The sequence below is a fragment of the Scyliorhinus torazame genome, chromosome 9 (assembly GCF_047496885.1).
Source record: "Scyliorhinus torazame isolate Kashiwa2021f chromosome 9, sScyTor2.1, whole genome shotgun sequence".
Lineage (NCBI taxonomy): Eukaryota > Metazoa > Chordata > Chondrichthyes > Carcharhiniformes > Scyliorhinidae > Scyliorhinus > Scyliorhinus torazame.
Genome location: NC_092715.1, coordinates 149,005,863 through 149,027,560, shown reverse-complemented (window position 1 = coordinate 149,027,560; position 21,698 = coordinate 149,005,863). Strand labels below are relative to the sequence as shown.

The following is a 21,698-nucleotide window of genomic DNA, read 5'->3' as shown; positions in this document are numbered from 1 at the left end:
GTTATTTATATGCCTTGTGCAATTCAGTTTCTGGACAATGGTAACCACTAGAATTACTTGATCCAGTTTAAGCTATAGGTAGATTAACTTAACTTTTACCTGTAACCTACCTTGAGCGCGTCTCCGTGTCCTGTGATATCACCTTGCGATTTTTCTTTCCTCCTGTGTCATTCACTTTTTCTGAACTTGCTGCACTTGCCAGTCACGTTCATATCCCAAGAATTGATGAAACAGAACTGTCTACAGTATTTATTTGACATTTTATATGGCCTCCAGAGGGAGCTCTGAGACAATCCCCTTATTGACAAGGGGGAACTTACATTTGATTTCCAGGCAGTAACATGGCATTGATGAAAATGAGAGAACCAGTCATTGCTTCACTCATTGAAAGTGTTATTTTCCATAGGATGTTCTGCTGAAAGTGCTACTCTTCATAAAAAAAATCATTTTGATATCCATGTGGAACTGCAAAACAAAGGCTTCTACAAGATCTGAACATGTTAGTGGGCGGCATGGTGGGACAGTGGTTAGCACTGCTGCTTCATGGCGCAGAGGACCCGGGTTTGAACCCGGCCCCGGGTCACGGTCCATGTGGAGTTTTCACATTCTCCCTGTGTCTGTCTAGGTCTCACCCCCACAACCCAAAGATATGCAGGGTAGGTGGATTGGCCACGCTGAATAGCCCTTAATTGGGAAATAAAAGAATTGGGTACTTTAAATTTTAAAAAAAGAATCTGAACATGGTATGATGCTTTGATATGGAAATTTCATCTGCCCATTTTCTCACAAGATTGTGGTACAAGAGAAGAGTTTGGTCATCACTCAAAAGTCAGTAATAGTGCAATCATACATATCTGCTCTTTTCCATTAAGCATACTGCACTCTAAATACAGACAATTTAAGGCACAAAAAATAGCCATTCAGCCCATTGTGTATCTATGATACTCTATGATACTATGATTGTATCTGTGCCAGTTATCTCACTTAATAGTTTCTGAGGAAACTATGTACTTAGCATATACATTAATTTATCAACAAGACATTGCGGATAAACAGTCCTGCGCACAGGCATATAGTTTTCCTTCAAAGTGGTTTTACTGCCAGAAGTGTCCCTGTGTCCAGTCCACCAGTTTACCCTTGCTGATTTTCCTCAGTGGGCCCTGATTAAATATTATGAGAGCACTGCCTAGCAGCATGTGTGCTTATATTTTACACAGGCTCTGCAAAATTGCTTCATAGTTCTGATCAAGATCACTAATGAAACTGAGAATGGTTCATGAGCACAACTGGGTAAACCAGTCACAACTCCAAACAGCATGTAAACCCCTGCAGTTGTACTATCCCACTTAACCTGTACAATACTATGAGGAAACCAGTGTAATGATAAAGTCATTCTCAGGAAACTTTTCCCCGTACAATTATTTTGTTAGTAGGCCAATGCTTAGTATAGAATACCAGAAATATCATGGTGCATCACTCTATGGCTCACAGGGGATAAGAAAAATGGCATGGCATGTACCATGCAAATTATAACACATCAACTAAAAACCGTGATCTCATTAGTAAATTTGCCATCATATTATAAACAGCAAGAAGGAATATATTGTTTAAAAAAATTGAAAACAGGAGAAGAATATGAAATGAAACAAAGATTGAAACTTCAAGAAATCATATCTGATCTTTGCTTCAGAGCTTCAGGAACTCACTAGGGACAGATTAGCGCTTTGCAGTAACTCTTCTGCCTTTTCAGGCTGGCTGACGCCTTTCTGTGACATGGCTTCTAGTTGTGTAGAAAAGCTCAGGTACATAATACACAACAGAGAATGAAAATATTCACCCCGTCAAGCCCATATTTCCACACTTCAAGCACAAGTTGCTAATTTGCAAAATGACATTCATTTTCCCGAAAAAAGGGAAATATATGGCCTGTTTTTCTGTCAATGTAATGAAGTGCTAATGAAACGTGTGATTCCTGAGAATGCAATTTTATAGTGTTAATAAGAAATAACAGCGATTCATAGCACAACTACAACAATAATCCTTTAACTCTTCTCAAGCAGTTAACAAGCCACTTAACTGATATAAATGCTCTAAAGTTTATTAATTCAGCTGTGGAAAGTGCACAATTGTTGTAGAGAATGCATTGAATATCAGCAAAAACAATCACAACTTTCCAATTAGGCTCTGGAATTCCCAGTGCTCAGAGCATTGCAGTGTTGCCAGCACATTTTGATGGTGGAGAATTGCTCCTTGAGAAAGAAATTGCATGATTTACAGCGGATTACTAATATAAGACATTGACAATATGATTTCTCTGGAGGGTTCTTCCAATTGTCTGCCATAATTTCGGTGGAAGGTCAGTGCGAATCCAGGAGAAATAGCATGAACAACATTCACTACCCATTAATATTTAACCGTATGTACAATTGCAAAGTAGCTGCTTGTGATGTATTGGCAAATAATGGAAAACTATAGTTGTAACCATTGGCCCAGAAATTTCTGGGAAAATGACTGCCTGTTTAATATGCATGCCATTATTAGTATGTAACTCACTCCAGCTATTTATGGCAAGGAAAAGCTAACATGGTAAGCTATGAATAGCCATAAATTGCTGGAGGATTCCCAATAAATACTGCTCACAGCCATGTGTTTCAATAAATGACTGCATTTGCAATGTTAAAATTAATTAGGCTCACTACAGGAAGTTCAGGTTAGTATTTAACAATGTAAGAATCCTTTTAATTATGAGATTTATATTCCTGCATTGCTACTCAATGTCAGAAGCCAGGAAAGGGAATATTGAAGCTGTGGAGTTTCATTCCAGTAGCTGGTAAGCAGTTCCGAGACAGTTTTTAAAAAGTCAAAAAGAAAAGCTTATTTTTCTTTGCTTCTTTTTTTCTCACTTGATTTAATTTTTCTTTCACTTTATTTCTCTTTCTGGATTACATTTTACGCTAATTCATTCAATTTCCCTCTCTGCCATTCCTATATTTTTTTCTCTATCCTTAAATTATACTATGAAGGATATACACTGTCGATTCCATCATTCACAAAGGTCCCAGATGCATTACTGACCTCATTGCATCAGTGTCAACAGCAATTTGTGGTGCAAATGTTATTTATGTTGAAGGGCAACAAAAAAGGAAAGGTGTGGAAGTATTTGAGAGAATGCAAAAGATGATCACAAGGATGATTCCAGGAGTGAGAAACTTCAGTTACTTAAAAGAAATATTTTTTCTCTTTTTTTTAAAATAACTTTAGAGTACCCAATTATTTTTCTCCAATGAAGGGGCAATTTAGGGTGGCCATTCCACCAACCCTGCACATCTTTGGGTTGTGGGGGTGAGAACCACGCAAACATGGGGAGAATGTGGAAACACCACATGGACAGTGACCTGGGGCTGGGATCGAACCCGGGTCCTCGGCGTCGTGAGGGAGCAGTGCTAACCCATGACCCACTATGCTGCCCCTTTTAAAAAATATTTTAATTAAAGTTTAACATTTTTACACTGTACATTTGCTAAGGATAGATGAGAAGGTCACAGTTTACATGTTGGTCGTTTTTGGTATCCCCCCCCCGCCTCCCTTCTTTCACTGTTTCCGTTTCTTATCTTAGGCCCTTTACCTCACCATGGATGGTTGTCCGGTGTTTGTCTGTGGGGAGTGTCCCCCCTCCCCCCTATCAATTGTTGGCTTCAAGCAGGTCTTGAAACAGGTTGATGAATGATTCCCATGCAGTGTGGAAGCCATCTTCAGACCCTCGGATGGTGAATTTAATCTTCTCCAGGTGGAGAAATTCCAGTCTGCAGCTGTGGGTGGTGCTGCTGATCGGCAGCTGAGCAGAATTTTCCGGCAGGCAATTAGGGAAGTAAAGGCAAGGGCATCCGCCTTCTTTCCCATATGTAGTTCTGGGTGGCCCGATACCCCGAAGACTGCCACTCTCGGGCACGGCTCCACCCTCACCCCCACAAACTTGGACATTGCCTCGAAGAAGGCTGTCCAGAAACCAGCAAGTTTGGGAAAAGCCCAGAACATATGGATGTGGTTGGCCGGGCCCCTCTGGCACCGCTCACATTTATCCTCCACCTCCGGGAAGAACCTGCTCATTCGGGTTCTTGTCAGGTGTGCTCTGTGCATCACTTTTAGCTGCATTAGGCTTGGCCTTGCGCAGCAGGAGGTAGAGTTGGCCATGTTCAGTGTTTCGCTCCAGAGTCCCCATCCTATTTCTGTCCCTAGCTCTTCCTCCTATTATTCCCTTGTTTCGTCCAGTGGGGAGCGAGTCCTTTCTAAAAGTCGTCCGTACATGTCGCCGCAGTTCCCCTTTCCCAGATGGTCCGCGTCCAGTAACTCCTCTAACATTGTGTCTCTTGGGGCCCTTGGGTACATTGTCGTCCCCTTTCGGAGAAAGTTTTTGACATGCAGACGTCGGAGTTTCTGTCCATTTGGTAGATCCAGACTCTCTGTTAGTTCCTCTGAGGTCGCTAGTCTGTCCCCGTGTAAAGGTCCCTAGCCGTCAGTGACCCCCTGTCCTGTCTCCACATCTTAAAGGTGGCGTCGAGCATGGCTGGTGGAAACCTATGGTTGCCGCAGATGGGGGTCATGGTGGATATCTCAGTCAGACCGAAGTGCTGTCTCATCTGGTTCCAGGTTCTCAGGGTCGCTACCACTTTGGGGCTAGTTGAGTGTTTTGCTGGCGGGGACGGGAGTGCTGTCATGGAGATGGCCCGGAGGGTCGTTCGTGTATAGGAGGACTCCTGCTAGTACCTCAATGAGATACTTCCACTCGACTCCTTCAAAAGCCTTCTCTGCATCCAGGGAGACGATCACCTCTGCTGTTCTCTCCCCAGATGGGGTAAATATCACATTCAGCAGCCATCTGATGCTTGCAGTTAGCTGTCTACCCTTAACAAAGCCTGTCTGGTCCTCTGCGACCACCTCTGGTATGCAGTTCTCCAGTCTCTTGGCCAGGACTTTTGCGAGTATTTTTGCATCCACATTGACCAGAGAAATGGGTCTGTATGATCCGCATTCCATTTGGTCTTTGTCTTTTTAGTGTATCAGCGATATGGTGGCCTGTTGTAGCGTTGGAGGCAGGGTGCTCCTCGCAGTGCGTCTGTGAACATCTCCCGCAGGTGCGGGGCGAGAGTCGGCTCAAATTATTTGTAAAGGTCCGTCGTGGACTCATTGGGTCCCGACGCCTTCCCCGCCTGCATGGAATTGGTGCTCTCCATGACCTCTCTCAGTCTTATTGGTGCTTCCAGCTCCCGCCACCTGTTGTCCCCCACAACTGGCATGTCCAGTCCATCGAGGAACCGTGTCATCCCCGAGTCCCTGTCAAGGAGCTCAGAGGTGTACAGTCCTCGGTAGAAGGTCTCAAATGCTTCATTGACCTTTTTTCATTTGGCTACCAGTCTGCCTCTGCTATCCTTCACCTGTACTATTTCCCCCGTGCCTGCCTTCTTTCTCAGCTGGTGAGCCAGTATGCGGCTAAGCCTTGTCTCCATGCTCATAAAAGGTCCCCTGTGCCTGGCAGAGTTGGTGCGGTGCACTGCTTTCCTGGTGGATAGCAGGTTAAAGTCCACTTGTAGCTTTTTCCTCTCTGCCAGAAGCTCTGAGGTCAGGGCCTCGGAGTATCTTCTGTCGACCTCCAGAATGGAGTCGATCAGTTGTTGCTTAGCCACCGTCTCTTCTCTATCTCCACGCGCCTTGTATTCTATCCTAATATCTCTCCTAATCACGGCCTTCAGTGCCTCCCAAAAAGTGTAAGGTGAGACTTCCTCATTCTGGTTGTTCGTAATATACTCACCTATGGCCTGTGATGTTTTCTGGCAGAAGACCTTGTCGGCCAAGAGGATTGTGTCCAACCTCCATGCGGGACATTGGGCATGGCCCGTCTCCAACCTCACACCAATGTAATGTGAAACGTGGTCGGAGATTATGATTGCGGAGTATTCCGCTCTGACTATTATGGAAGCACCGATTTCCCCACTACAAAGAAGTCGATCTGGGTGCAGACCTTATGTACTGGTGAGAAGAACAAAAATTCCTGCTTACCCGGTGCATGAACCGCCATGGGTCCACTGCCCCCACCTGCGACATAAAAGTTCCCAGTTCTCTAGCTATGCCTACCGTTTTCCTGTTCTAGGGTTTGATCTGTCTGTCAGTGGGTCCTGCACACAGTTAAAGTCCACCAACCCTACGGTGACAGTCAACAGCCCCACTATAAGAACAAAAGACCATTCTCACATTGACGGTCTATCAGCCTCACAGTGACAGCCTGTGGTAGTCACCACTGTTGTATTATATTGTATATACTGCACTGCATACGAGGGTATTACGGTAAGGCTCCTGTACTACAGGTACGGGGGTAGATCCCTGCCTGCTGGCTCCGCTCAGTAGGCAGAGTATAAATGTGTGTGCTCTCCGAACTGCAGCCATTTCGGCAGCAGCTGTAGGAGGCCACACATCTCTGTGTAATAAAGCCTCGATTACTCTCTACTCTCGTCTCGTCGTAATTGATAGTGCATCAATTTATTACACAGAGATTTTACAAGGATGGATCTCCGCATCAAGCCGGATCGCCTGCAGCTGCATCCTCAAGCAGACAACGCCAAAAAGGACTTTGCACATTGGCTAGCTTGCTTTGAAGCATGCATCGGATCTGCAACAGACCCAATCCCAGAAGCACAGAAGCTCCACATTCTGTACATGCGGCTGAGCTCCGATGTCTTTCCCCTCATCCAGGACGTGCCTACCTACGCAGAGGCCATGGCACTACTGAAGGAGAACTAGGCTCAGCAGACCAACAAGATCTACGCCAGGCACCGCCTGTCCACGTGGCATCAACTTCCCGGTGAGTCTGTGGAAGATTTCTGGCGCGCCCTGCTCGCCCTGGTGAGAGACTGAGATTGCCAGGCCGTTTCGGCCGCTGAACATTCTAACCTGCTAATGAGAGACACGTTCATTACGGGCATAGGGTCGGCCTACATCCGCCAGAGCCTCTTAGAAGGGGCTACACTTGACCTCGCGGCGATCAAGAAATTAATGCTCTCGTTCACCGTCGCCTCACGCAACGTACAGAAGTATGCCCCCGACCGCACGGCCCACCCCTCCTGGGCATCGTGGACCCCGCCAGCGGCCACCCCATCGTGTACCCCATCAGTGACCATCCCCTGCCAACCCCATGCCTGCGCGTTGCGGCAGCCAACCAACCCCGGGGGACCCAAGTGCTACTTCTGCAGACAGACAAAACACCCCCGGCAGCGCTGCCCGGCGCGGAGCGCGCTCTGCAAGGCCTGCGGCAAGAAAGGACATTTCACTGCAGTGTGCCAGGCCTGCTCAATCGCCGCTATTGTCCCTGCCGCCCCACGTGCGGCCAGTGGGCACCGTCATCTTCCTCGCCTCAAACCATGTACGGCCCGTGGGCACCGCCATCTTGCTCCCCTCACAACACGTGCGGCCCGTGGGCGCCGCCATCTTGCCTGCCCCAAGACACGTGCGGCCCGAGGGCGCTGCCATCTTGCCTGCCTCAAGACATGTGCGCCCATGGGCGCCGCCATCTTCCCCGCCTCAGGACCCCTGCCTGTCGGGCACCTCATCGGGCCGCTCATCGCCTGCAACCGCCAACGACCAGCCGTGTCTCATTCCGTCACGATCGACCAGTCCCAACCGCACAACCTCGCGACCGCATCGACAAAGGTGAAGGTCGACTTGCATGAGATATCCTGCCTTCTGGACTCTGGGAGCACTGAGAGCTTCATCCACCCCGATACGGTAAAGCGCTACTCCCTCGCGGTACACCCCATTAACCAAAGAATCTCCCTGTCCTCCGGATCCCACTCCGTGGTGATCCAGGGGTACTGCATCGCCGCCCTCACCATCCAGGGCTTAGAGTTCAGCGGCTTCCGGCTCTACGTCCTCCCCAACCTCTGCGCTACCTTGCTACTTGGCCTGGACTTCCAGTGCAACCTCCAGACCCTAACCCTGAAATTTGGCGGGCCCCTACCACCCCTTACTGTATGCGGCCTCACGACCCTTAAGGTCGACCCGCCTTCTCTGTTTGCAAACCTCACCCTGGATTGCAAACCGGTCGCCACCAGGAGCAGACGGTACAGCGCCCAGGACCGGCCCTTCATCAGGTCTGAGGTCCAGCAGCTGCTGCGGGAAGGCATCATCGAGGCCAGCAACAGCCCCTGGAGAGCCCAAGTGGTAGTGGTGAAAACGGGGGAGAAAAACAGGATGGTCGTTGACTACAGTCAGACCATCAATCGGTACACTCAGCTCGACGCGTACCCCCTCCCACGCATATCTGATATGGTCAATCAGATTGCACAGTACCGGGACTTCTTGACAGTGGACCTGAAATCTGCCGACCACCAGCTCCCCATTCGCAAGGCAGGCCGCCCGTACACCGCGTTTGAAGCGGACGGCCGCCTTTACCATTTCCTTAGGGTTCCCTTTGGCGTCACTAACGGGGTCTCGGTCTTCCAATGGGAGATGGACCGAATGGTTGACTGGTATGGACTGCGGGCCACTTTCCCGTACCTGGTTAATGTCACCATCTGCGGCCACAACCAGCAGGATCACGACGCTAACCTTTCCAAATTTCTCCACACCGTCAAACTCCTCAACCTAACCTACAACAAGGAGAAGTGTGTGTTCAGAACAAACCGATTAGCCATCCTCGGCTATGTGGCTCAGAACGGAGTTCTAGGGCCTGACCCCGATCGCATGCGCCCCCTCATGGTTCTCCCCCTTCCCCACTGCCCCAAGGCCCTCAAGTGATGCCTGGGGTTCTTTTCGTACTACGCCCAGTGGGTCCCTAACTATGCGGACAAGGCCCGCCCACTCATCCACTCCACCGGTTTCCCACTGATGGCCGAGGCTCACCTTCAACCGGATCAAGGCTGTCATCGCCAAGGCCGCGATGCACGCGGTCGACGAGACGCTCCCCTTCCAAGTCGAGAGCAATGCATCAGACGTCGCTCTGGCCGCCACCTTCAACCAGGCAGGCAGGCCCGTGGCATTCCTTTCCCGCACCCTCCATGCCTCCGAAATTCGGCACTCCTCCGTCGAAAAGGAGGCCCAAGCTATCGTTGAAGCTGTGCGGCACTGGAGGCATTACCTGGCCGGCAGGAGATTCACTCTCCTCACAGACCAATGGTCGGTTGCCTTCATGTCTACAACACACAGCGTGGTAAGATCAAAAATGATAAGATCTCAGTGTCCATGTACATAGATCCCTGAAAGTTGCCACCCAGGTTGAGAGGGTTGTTAAGAAGGCGTATGGTGTGTTAGCTTTTATTGGCAGAGGGATTGAGTTTCGGAGCCATGAGGTCATGTTGCATCTGTACAAAACTCTGGTGCGGCCGCATTTGGAGTATTGCGTGCAATTCTGATCGCCGCATTATAGGAAGGATGTGGAAGCATTGGAAAGGGTGCAGAGGAGATTTACCAGAATGTTGCCTGGTATGGAGGGAAGATCTTATGAGGAAAGGCCGAGGGACTTGAGGCTGTTTTTGTTAGAGAGAAGAAGGTTAAGAGGTGACTTAATTGAGGCATACAAGATGATCAGAGGATTGGATAGGGTGGACAGTGAGAGCCTTTTTCCTCGGATGGTGATGTATAGCACGAGGGGACATAGCTTTAAATTGAGGGGAGATAGATATAGGACAGATGTCAGAGGTAGGTTCTTTACTCAGAGAGTAGTAAGTGCGTGGAATGCCCTGCCTGCAACAGTAGTGGACTCGCCAACACTAAGGGCATTCAAATGGCCATTGGATAGACATATGGACGCTAAGGGAATAGTGTAGATGGGCTTTAGAATGGTTTCACAGGTCGGCGCAACATTGAGGGCCAAAGGGCCTATACTGCGCTGTAATGTTCTGTGTTCTATGTTCTATGTTCTAAGTCTCTCAGGCTCACAGTGACAGTCTACCAGTATCAGTGACAATTTACCAACCTCACAAAGACTGTCCACAGGGACAGCCTACTAGCCTCACAGTGACCGTCTGCCGCCTCTCAGTGACTGTCTCTCAGCCTCACAATGACAGTCGACCAACATCACAGTGACAGTCGACCAGCTTCAGTGTCACAGAGACAGGTTACCAGTTCCACAATGACAGTCTATCAGCCTCACAGTCACTCTACTCTGCCACCTCACAGTGGTAGTATATCAACCTAACAGTGACAGGCTATCAACCTCACAGAGGCAGTGTATCAACCTCACTGTGACAGTCCACCAACCTCACAGTGAGTCAACAGCCCCACCATAAATACAAAAGACCATTCTCACATTGACAGTCTATCAACCTCACAGTGACACACTATCAGTGTCACAGTGACAGCTATCAGCTTCACAATGAGTCTATCAGCCTCATTGACAGTCTACCTACTTTACCAGTCCCACCATGAGAAAAAAAGTCGATTCTCACATTGACAGTCTATATCAGTCTCAAAGTGACAATCTATCAACCTCACAGAGACATTCTAGCAGCCTCACAGTGACACTAGTAGCATGCCCCCAACAGTCTAGCAGTCTCACTGTGACAGTTTATCAACCTCACAGTGACAGTCAACAGCCACACGATAAGAACAAAAGACTATTCTCACATTGACAGTCTATCAACCTCACAGTGACAGCCTATCAGTGTCACAGTGACAGGCTGCCAGCTTCACAATGACAGTCTATCAGCCTCACAGTTACAGTCTATCAGCCTCACAGGTGATAGTGTACCTCCTTCACAGTGACAGTCTACTAGCTTCACAGTGACAGTCTATCAGTCTCACAGGGACAGCCTACTAGCTTCACAGAGCCAGTCTGTCAGCCTCACAGGTGACAGTGTACCTTCTTCACAGTGACAGTCTACTAGCCTCACAGTGACAGTCTATCTGTCTCACAGGGCCAGCCTACTAGCTTCACAGAGCCAGTCTATCAGTATCACAGGGAGAGCCTACAAGCCTCACAGTGACACTCTATCAGTCTCACAGGGAGAGCCTACTAGCCTCACAGTGATAGTCTATCAGTCTCACAGTCACAGTCTACTAGCCTCACAGTGACAGTCTATCAGTCTCACAGGGACAGCCTAATAGCCTCACAGTTACAGTCTACCAGCCCCACCATAAAAACAAAAGACAATTCTCACAGTGACAGTCCTATCAGTTTCACAGTGAAACTCTATCACCTCACAGCCATCTTCTATCAGCCTCACAGTGACAGTCCACCAACATGACAGTGACAGTCTGACAACTTCACAGTGACAGTGCATAAGCCACACAGTGACAGTCTACCAGCTCCACCATAAGGACAAAAGACCATTCTCACATATACAATCTATCAGTCTCACAGTGAAAGCCTATCAGTGTCAAAATGACAGTCAACCAGCATCACAGTGACAGTCTCCCACCTTTGCAGCAACAGTCTGGCAGTCTCACAGTAACCATCTACAAACCTCTCAGGGACTGTCGCCGTGCCTCGCAGCTGCCTACCTCACGGGCAATGTAAACATAACTGAACCAAGGTGAACGTTAAGCTTGATATTCACATGTGCTTATTGAAGATACCTCAATGTCTTGACAGAATTGTTGCTCAGCATCAGGAAGAACTCATATTAAGTAGAAAAACACAAATAATAAATACAGATCTTCAATTGTATAACTCATTTTTATCTTGTACTGGTGCTGCATTACAGGGTGTCCCTGGAATTTTTATGAAACAAGAAATAGGGCCTCAGAAACAGAGATATCATGAACACCTGGACTGGAAATTTACATTGGTCAGTCAGACGCGTGTCCGAACTGGACGTGTGTAAAATCATGTAAACAGACATAGGGGGCGGGATTCTCTCAGCCCACGCCGGGTCGGAGAATCGCCAGACCAGGCGCGAATCGCACGACGCTGCCCTGACACTGGTCCACTGATTCTCTGGTGAGCAGAGAATCGACACCATTGGCGCCAGCGCGGTCGGCACGGCGCCGGTTGGGGGCCGCTCTACGCGGTCCCCTTGCCGATTCTCCGCCTGGGATGAGCCCGAGTCCGCTGGTGCCGTTCACATCTGGTCGAACCCGGCGGGGCCTCGGCATCCATCCTGCGTGGGGCGACCTGGTGGTGGGGTGGTCCGACCCTGGGGGGGCCTCCATCGTGGCCTGGCCCGCGATCGGGGCCTACCGATCGGTGGGCCGGCCTCTTGTGGTGGGGGCCTCTTTTGCTCCGCGCCAGCCCCTGTAGCCCTACGCCATGTTGTGTCGGGGTCGGCACGGAGAAGGAGGCTACCGCGCATCTGCGCATTCGCGCCTGTCGCAGTGCTCATGCGCAGACCCGCGGCACCCATTTGACGCTGGTATCAGCAGCTACGGCGTGTGGGTCGCTCCCGTGCCGTGCTGGCCTCCTGTAGGGCTCAGGATCGCTGCTCCTGGGGGCCTGTTGACGCCGTCGTAAAACACGAAGGCGTTTACGACGGCATCAACACTTAGCCTCAGGATCAGAGAATCCCGCCCAGGGTACACGTCTCAACATCATCGTGCAATATTAATTTGATCAGGATGAGAATCCCACCCCCACCTGGGAGGAGATCCTGCCTCAGAAAGTTGCCTGCCAATCAAATAACCAGCAGCTCTCCCCCCCCCAGCAGTGCCACCAGGAGCACTGGTCAGTGCTAGTTAGTTGCTTCTACCTATTATGGGACACCTTGTACTGCTAAAGGGAGGAAGGTTTGTCAGTGAGTGCGATTAATGTGTTTGGGTGATGTATCTGCTACGGTCAAATAGCTGGCAATGTGCACAAACACTGAGATGTGAGTATGCAGCTTCCTTGCGTGACATCCAGGTCCTTAGGGGTGAGGCTGCAGGTATTTAATCTAATGACTACCTACTCCCATCACCTGCTTGGGATGTCTGCAGGGGATCCTCACCCCAGGGAAGAGGACCTCTCTCCTTCTTTCTATTTTCTGCACTAAGGCCTCTAGGGCCATGGAGCATGCTCTCTGGTCTGTTGAACCATTTTTGTAGATTTCTCTTGCTCTTGCAAACTTATTTAAGTACTAACAGTCCCTGCTTTAGCCAGAATGCACTTCCAACTTATAAGGTGCACGGTTGGCTTTAGGTAATGCAGGATAGCTTTCAGTAGTACTTGTGGAGCATGAAATTGGGTCCCCTGTTGGAGTGTGCAGACACTCAGCACCACATTCAATGATGGGCTACACTTTATAATCTTTATAAATAGCAGACAGCATGAAGTTTGTCTGCATGACTTTGAATAATCAGCATCGCAATCCCCCTGCACCATTTAAAGACTGTCTCCTATGTCTTGTCTTGACGTGACATGATAAATGTGAATTAAGGTCAGTCAACCTCTCTGGCACTGCAAACTAGCTATATAAGTGTAGAGTCTCATTCATCCCTTCAGGTTTTAATTAATTTTGAAGTTTTAAAAATGTAATATAGTGATTGACGCTAATGATTCAATTTGTAGGATATGCTATTTGAAGATTGAACTCACTGATCTTAACAATGCATGTCAGATCACACTACCTCTTCCAGCACTATTTCCATGTTCTTGGAACTTAACTGTAGGCATTATTGTTCACTGCTACTAGTTCCCTTTGATTCCTCTGCACAGTCGTCCCCCCCCCCCCCCCCCACCCCCCCCTCCCACCACCACCACCACTAACTCCCCCATGGAAAGAGGATACATCTCCTCCCTTCCACTTCGTATACCAAGGCTTCCAGTGCATCATCAGAAAATCCTGGTGCCATACTCTCACAGGTTAAGCTTTCTTGAAAGGATTCCCCAAAATCAATTCACTTCTAGCAGTTACACAATGTCTCTCCCTTTAAGAGGTGCAGGCTGTCTTTAGTTCGAGCTGACCACTCATGATGTCAGCCTCCTGCTGATGCATGCAGCCGATGAACAGTGCAGGTAGCATTGGCTGCCTGCAGCAATCATGGAAATCGCTGGCAGCACACATTTACCGTGCTTCCTGAAATGAAATGAATGGGCATGAGTTACGTATGCAGTGTGCTCCCCACATCTGCTTTTGGGGACTTATCCAATTTAACTCACACATCCACCCCACCCCACGCCAGATATCTCACTGCAGCTTCACCTATAACACTTGTTCCACTTGACAGACTTTAATGCATCAACCCAAAAATGTATTGCTGCTGCAATGTAGAGCACATCCCTCTTATTGCTTAATCTGACATATTAATTGCTGTTCTACATGAATTGAACGTATCAACACACAATGTAAACATTTTATTGCAGCAATTTGATTGGCCTTAGGTACGTGTGCTACAAAATGTTTGTGTCACACTCCCGTCTGAAACAAAGAAAGGGAACCGTGCATTTATATAGCACCTTTCACAACTTCTGAACATCCCAAAACTGCTTTAATGGTAATTAAATTATTTTTGAAATGCAGTCATTGCTGCTCACTCTAATGTATCTGGCACTGCCGGATCACAGTAATCCTAAACTTTGATCATCAGATTATAATGACTGTCGACTTCTAGTTTTGTGTCACCACAGTTTTCAGTGATGACACAATATGTTTTCATCGGTTTTAATATATCCTGGGCGGGATTCTCCGAAATGGCGGCTAAGTGTTAACACCGCTGTAAACACTGGAACGTTTCACAGTGGGGTCAACAGGCCCCTTGGCTCAGCGATTCACTTACCTGAATGGGGCCAGCAGGGTGCCGGAGTGCTCCTCGCAGCTCCAGCTGCCGAGACGGTGCCCTGCACTTCCGGCCACGGGTCCATGCATGCACGCGGCGGCCACCTGCAGCGGTGGCCCCGCACAACATGACGGACCCACACAGCAAACTGGCCCCAACAATATAGGCCCCCACTCAGATCGCGTGCGCCCACCGATCGGAACCCTGGCCGTCCTGGAGGACACCCCCCGGTGACGGATCCCCCCGCCCCCCACCAGGGCAGCCGCCACTCCGAGTGCCCGCCGGGTGGAACCATGTTAGAACCACGCCGGCGGGAACCCGGCCAGCTGCCGGCGGAGAATCGCCGCGGGGGCCTCTTTCAATGGCCCCCGACCAGCGCCGGCGCTCGTTTGACTGGTGGCGATTCACCGGTCCGCGGAGAATCGCGGGAAGGCTCCGGACCCGATCGCGGGTCTGATACCCCATTCTCTGCCCCCGTGCTGAGATCGATTTTGGCACGGGGACTCGGAGAATCCCGGCCCCTTTCTGTGGACCATTGTGGTTATAAATACAATCTTGGAATCCAAAAAAATCCTTCATGTGGAAGAATAATACAAGTTCCAGTTTTACCTCTATTTTGGACTGTGGTTCTAGTTTAAAATAGAAGTACAGTGTCATGCAAGTTGGCTGATTTTATTGCTTTTTACATTGTTGTTAACTTTTCAAAGACTGAGATCACTGAGATACCACAGTAAGTGTAAGGTCTATTTTGACAACATATTACAACCTACTGCACACTAGCAATTTCCTAATATGTACACCACTGTCTAAAAGCACAAGATGGGTTAGAAGCCCAGAAATAATGTTACACTTGGCAAGCTGTGTGAGGCATCAAAATCATACCAAATCAGAGTTTAATTTGGAATTTGGCATGGAAAAAGGGCCTGTTGCTGTAAACAAAACACAGTGTTTTGTAGATTTGGACGAGCTGACAAGAAGAATTGCTATAGTAACAGACCAAAGATGGAATCGGTATTATAAATGCTGACTAATAGTAACTCAAGCCTGTAAATACCTCTGAGAGAATTTTAACATGTCCCACGCATTGGAAACCAGACTGACTTTTTTTTTTGGGGGGGGGACAGAGGGTGGTGAAAGTTATTATAGAGAAGTAAAATTATTCATTGGCTTCTTGCCTGAATTTGGTTGACTACAATTTTCATTTGCAGATGGCAAGGATGACAATCTGAAGCTGTGTGGTCCTGCTATAGATTTGATTCCAAAGTCAACATTGAAGCCTGCATGCAATATCAACCTCTGGCCTATGTGGATGGGCACTGTAAAAAAAAACTCCCACCCTCCCACCACCGTCCCCTCCCGCCTATGTGCATGAAGAGGCCCATCAAATATGATTTTAAAAATAGATAGGATTCCATTTATGCCAGGAGAGTAAGAACACTCCTCCGGGAGCTACAATAACAACAACTTTCATTTATATAGCGCCTTTAATGTAAGCTGGGCCAAAGAATTTGGTTTTAAGCAGCACCTTAGAGAGAAGGGGAGATATAGGGAGGGAATTTAGAGCTTCAGGCCTAGGTAGCTAAAGGCACAGTCACCAATGTTGGAATGAGTAAAATTGGAAATTCTCAAGGGCCAAAATTTAGAGGAGCATATATATCTTGGAAGATTGTGGACATGGAGGAGATTGGAGAGATCAGGACAGGTGAGGCCATGGCGGGATTGGAAATGAGGGTGAGAATTTTAAAATCGAGGTGTTGCTCAACCAGGAGCGAGCACAGGGATGATGGGCAAACAGTACTTAGTGTGAATTATGACATGGGCAGTCGAAATGTGGATAGTTTCAAGTTTACTAAAGGTAAGGGGTGGGTTGATAGTCTTGGGCATGCTGGAATAGTCAAATCTAGAGATGCCAAAAGCAGGATGAGGGTTTCAGCAACAAATGAACTGAAGTTGGGCCATATTACAGATGTGGAAACAGGTGGTCTTATTAAATATCATCCCTTATTGGCACCATTAACACTCCTTTGTCTTGTGTCCAGGACAAATTTGTCTATTTCTCCTTTGCCCTGACTTATCCATGGTCTTCTATTCTGCCCCACCTCCTTCACTCCCTTTCCAACCATAGAAGGTACATTTTTACCTTGCGTTGTTCTGTTGAAGGATCATTTAGATCCAAAATATTTCCGGATATTCCGTGCAACACACTGCGAAACACGTGCTGGCAGAGGCGGCCTACCATTGCCCGCTGGCAGGATCTTCTAGTCCTGCTGTTGACAATGGGGTTTCCCATTGAATGCACCCCTCACCACAATCTAGGACTTCAAATCAGCCCTGAAGACTGTTGTATAAAACCTTGTTTAGCTGTGTCCATGTTCTGAGCCTTAAATTTAGCTCACAAATTCTGACATTGTAAGCTGTTTAATTTCTTATTGTTGGAGATTTATATTGGCACCTATCATCTCAACATGAAATCCAATTAATTTAGGAACTAGCTGTGCCTTTAAAGGATATAAATATCCAACAGTTTGATTTTCTAAGCGAAAATATGTTATTTTAAAAAATCCCTCAGGGAGTTGCACACTTTTTATGATATCGTAGATACAAAACATCTGTGGAGCACACAATTTATAGCATACTTTGGAATTATCAACAGGAATTTTGTGAGGGCCACGAAGAATCCAGCACAAGTTGAAGGATAGAAAGAAATAACATTTACTTACAATAACATGTATATACACAACAGCAGCAACTCCCTTGCTGCTCACTCCTCCCGAGCTGATTCCAAACTGGCCAGCTTTATTTATGCAGGGAATCTGCAAATGATTTCTCTGCCCCCCTCATTGAGGAAGCTCATACTCCCAAAGGATTGTGGGATTGCCATTAGTCCCCAGCCAGTGCTAAGCAGGCAGGTTATAACACCCTCCCCTCAAAGCCCAAGGAATCTACCGAAGACCCTGGCGAAGGAGGGCATCGGACTCGTTTTGCCGCAGGCCGGACACCATTTGCGCGAGGTGCTCGATCGGGCGGTGTGTAACGAAACGGAGAACGGCGCTTCCGTGATGAACAGCGTAACGGTTGTACATCCACGGCCCGTGGGCCTGAGGACTCCCTCTCTGAGGCGTCCTGTGTCTCCATCTCGGAGTCGGAGGCCGCTGCCTCAGCCATCTCGGCGTCTCTATCTCCGCGCGGTTCTGTAACGACCTGCGCAGGCTTTGAGTGTGGCACCAGAGGAAGATTGTGAGGAATACTTTCCATTGTGTCTGGTCTCTGTGGCTGTAGAAATGAGCTCCAGGGGCGGGGAATTTTTGGAAGAGATGGTCTTCTGGACCGAACGTGGTTTACTTGCTTGCGCTGGAGACGACACTGGGCTTGCACCTGGTAAGAGATTGGGCTCGTTCGGCAAAAGATAATGGCAGGGACCCACTGGGCACCACCAGCAAAATTTCGAACGATCACTGGGTCACCGGGCGCATACTGCCGAATCAGCCGATGCCGAGAAAAACCATGTCCCTGCCGTTCTGGTGTGCGGCGTACTTTGCGCCAATGTCCGGGAAAACCATGCTGAAGCGGGTGCGAAGTCTCCGGCCCATTAGGAGTTCCGCGGGAGCTAACCCAGTCACCGCATGTGGAGTGGTCCGAGATTAAAACAAAAAACGAGCCAGTCTCGTGTCCATAGACCCGGAAGACTGCTTCTTTAGGCCTTGTTTCAATGTCTGCACTGCGCGCTCTGCCAACCCATTGGAAGCTGGGTGGTATGGAGCGGTGCAGATATGGCGTATGCCGTTCATCTTCATGAACCTCGCAAACTCCTCACTTGGGAACGGAGTGCCGTTGTCCGTGACCAGCACCTCGGGGAGGCCATGCGTAATGAAAGATAAACGCATCTTCTTGATTGTTGCGCAGGACGTTGTGTCTCCCATCTTATGCACCTCTAACCATTTCGACTGGGCATCGATTAATAGAAGGAACATGGATCCTTGAAAAGGGCCGGCGAAATCCACATGCAAGCGCGCCCAAAGCCGCCCTGGCCATTCCCAGTGATGTAAGGGCGCGGCCGGCGGAAGCTTCTGATGCTCCTGGCAAATGGAGCAGTTTTGGGCCACCTTCATAACTCCAGGCCAACATTTTCATTTTGGTCACACCCGGATGCCCATTGTGCAAGTCCCTTAGTATCAGCTCCTGTCCTTTTCCCGGGACCATCATACGCGTCCCCAACAAGAGGATACCGTCTTCCACGCTAAATTCTGAAAGTTCGGAGGAAAATGCCCGCAACTCGCCTGGGAGCTGTCTGTGCTGCCCACCATACAGGACTATGTGCCGAACCTTTGACAGAACTGGCTCCATCTGGGTCCACTCACAGATCTGTGATGCTGTGACAGGCAAGGAGTCCATAAAATTTAGGGTTGCAACCACCTCACCGGTCGTGGGGGTCGACATGGGGCCGGTCGATAAAAGCAATCGGCTCAGTGCATCGGCATTCGCTATCTGTGTTCCTGGTTTGTGCTCCAGAAAATACTCGTAGGCAGCGAGCAACAAAGCCCTACCCTGGATCCGTGCGGAAGCAATGGGCGGTATTGGCTTATTCTCTCCGAAAAGTCCCAGCAGAGGTTTATGATCAGTCACGATAGTGAAGTGGCGGCCATACACGTACTGGTGGAAGTGTTTCACCGCAAAGACCACAGCCAGGCCCTCCTTCTCGATCTGCACGTATTTATTTTCCGCTGCAGTCGATGTGAGGGAGGTAAAAGCTATCGGCTACTCGGCCCCGTTCTCCATCTTGTGGGACAGGACAGCCCCAATACCATACGGGGATGCATCACACGTGATAAGCAAAGGCTTTCCAGGATCATAGTGGGTTAGTAACCCAGACGACGACAATTGTTGTTTTAACCGCCAGAAAGCAGTTTCTTGCGGCTGACCCCAAACCCAGGTGTGATTCTTCTTTAGCAGAAGGTGCAACGGGGCCAGCGTAGTTGCCAGATTGGGGAGGAACTTTCCGTAATAGTTTACGAGGCCGAGAAAAGAACAAAGATGTGAAGTGTCAGTCGGGGCGGGGGCCTGTTGAATTGCGTGCACCTTCTCTGCGACAGGGTGCAAACCTTCGCGATAACCCAGGTAGACTACTTCCTTCACCTGAAAGACGCACTTTGTGCGAAGTAAACGGCTCCAGCCTCTTAAAAGCGTCTAAGGACAACCGTCAAATTTTCCAAATGTTCCTACTCCGACCTCCCTGTAATCAAAAACTCATCTAAGTAGACAGCGACACGCGGTGAACCTCTCAAGATGCCCTCCATGATGCGTCGAAAAGTAACGCAGGCAGAGGATACCCCTAAGGGCAACCGTGTATATTCATACAGGCCTCGGTGTGTATTAATAGTTACATATAGAACATTGAACATAGAAAAATACAGCACAGAACAGGCCCTATGGCCCACGATGTTGCGCCGAACTTTTGTCCTAGATTAAGAATAAATTAATCTACACCCCATCATTCTACCTGCCAGCTCCAACTGTAGGTAGGCATGACTCATATCTAATTTCGTGAATGAGAGTCCGCCTGCAAGCTTCGTGTAGAGATCCTCTATGAGGGGTATTGGATATCGGTTGAGCCGGGAAGCCGTATTCACTGTATGTTTATAGTCGACCGCACAAGCGAACTGTGGTATCTGCCTTCATTACAGGTACAATTGGTGCTGCCCAGTCAGTGAAACGGACGGGGCTGATATTATCTAAGGTCTCCAAACGAGTGAGCTCCCCTTCTACCGTCTCGAGCAAGGCGCAAGCACCGGGCGCGCCCGGAAATAGCACGCCGTGGCTCCTGGTTCGACTTGGATACAGGCCACGCCCCCTTTTATTTTCCCCAAACCGGGTTGAAATACATCTGGGTACCATCCTAGCACCTCAGTCAACTCTCCAGAACCTGTTTGCAAGATGTACTGCCACTGCAGCCGCAAATGGTGCAACCAGTCCCGACCCAACAGGCTGAGCCCGTGGCCACACACCACGATAAGTGGGAAACGCCCCTCCTGGCGCCCATAAACAACAGGGGTCATCGTAGTTCCTGCAATGTCCAATGGCTTCCCCGTGTAGGTGGCCAACCTGGTCTATGTGTCGGTTAATGTAAGGGTCTGTATACCCTGCTTGATGCGGTCGAATGTCCTCTGGGCGATCACGGAGACCGCTACGCCAGTGTCCAACTCCATCTCAAGCCGGTGACCATTGACCCGTACTGTCACCTTAATGGGGGTCACACGGGGTGCTACTACACAATGCAGCTGCAGGCAGTCGTCCTCCGTCTCCACGTCCTCGGGAGTAGTCGCAGCAGCTTCATCCAAATGGAAGGTACGGCCCCTGGGCTGTCCCCAGTTTCTATCGGAACGACGGCGCCTCTGGCACCCCCAGGACCGGCGTCCATGACGGGGTCGGTGCCCACAAGTCCGACACGGATATGGCTCCTCATCCATTGGTTCTGGAGAAGGCTCCGTTCGGGGAGGAACGTCCGACGGCCACTGGCTTTGATCCGGACTTCGCCTTGCCCGAGGGTGTGGGAGGCGCTTTTGGACGGAAGGGGTTGCGCCCCAAGACGTGCACCTCCATTCCCTGTAGCTCCTGCACTCCCCATTCTGTGCTCTTTCGGGACAATATTATTTGAATGGCCTGTTGAAAAGTCAATGTTGGCTCAGCTAACAACTTTCTCTGGGTGGCCGCCTTGTTAATACCGCAAACCAAACAGTCGCGTAGCATTTCTGACAAGGTCTCACCATAGTCACAGTACTCCGCAATCCTGCGTAGCCTGGATAGAAACTCTGCAAGGGATTCTCCTGGGGTCCTCTCAGTGCTATTAAACTGGTAACGCTGGACTATCGTGGATGAGGTTGGGTTAAAATGTTGCCCCACGAAGTTCACAAGTTCATCAAATGCCTTGGTGTCTGGTGCAGCTGGGTACATAAGGCTCTTAATCACCCCAAACGTATGCGGGCTGCAGGCGGTGAGCAAAATGACCACCTGGCGTTCGTTTTCAG

At 49.1% G+C, this 21,698-nt stretch overlaps 1 long non-coding RNA gene across 1 annotated transcript in view; it reads right to left on the bottom strand.

The window, feature by feature from the left end:
• LOC140430031 (uncharacterized) overlaps positions 1-16,958 on the bottom strand; it is a 134,812-nt gene extending 117,854 nt beyond the window's left edge. The window contains exon 1 of the long non-coding RNA XR_011949287.1: positions 16,817-16,958. This is a non-coding gene — a long non-coding RNA (uncharacterized lncRNA). The remainder of the gene's footprint in view (positions 1-16,816) is intronic.
• Positions 16,959-21,698: the final 4,740 nt, after the last annotated feature.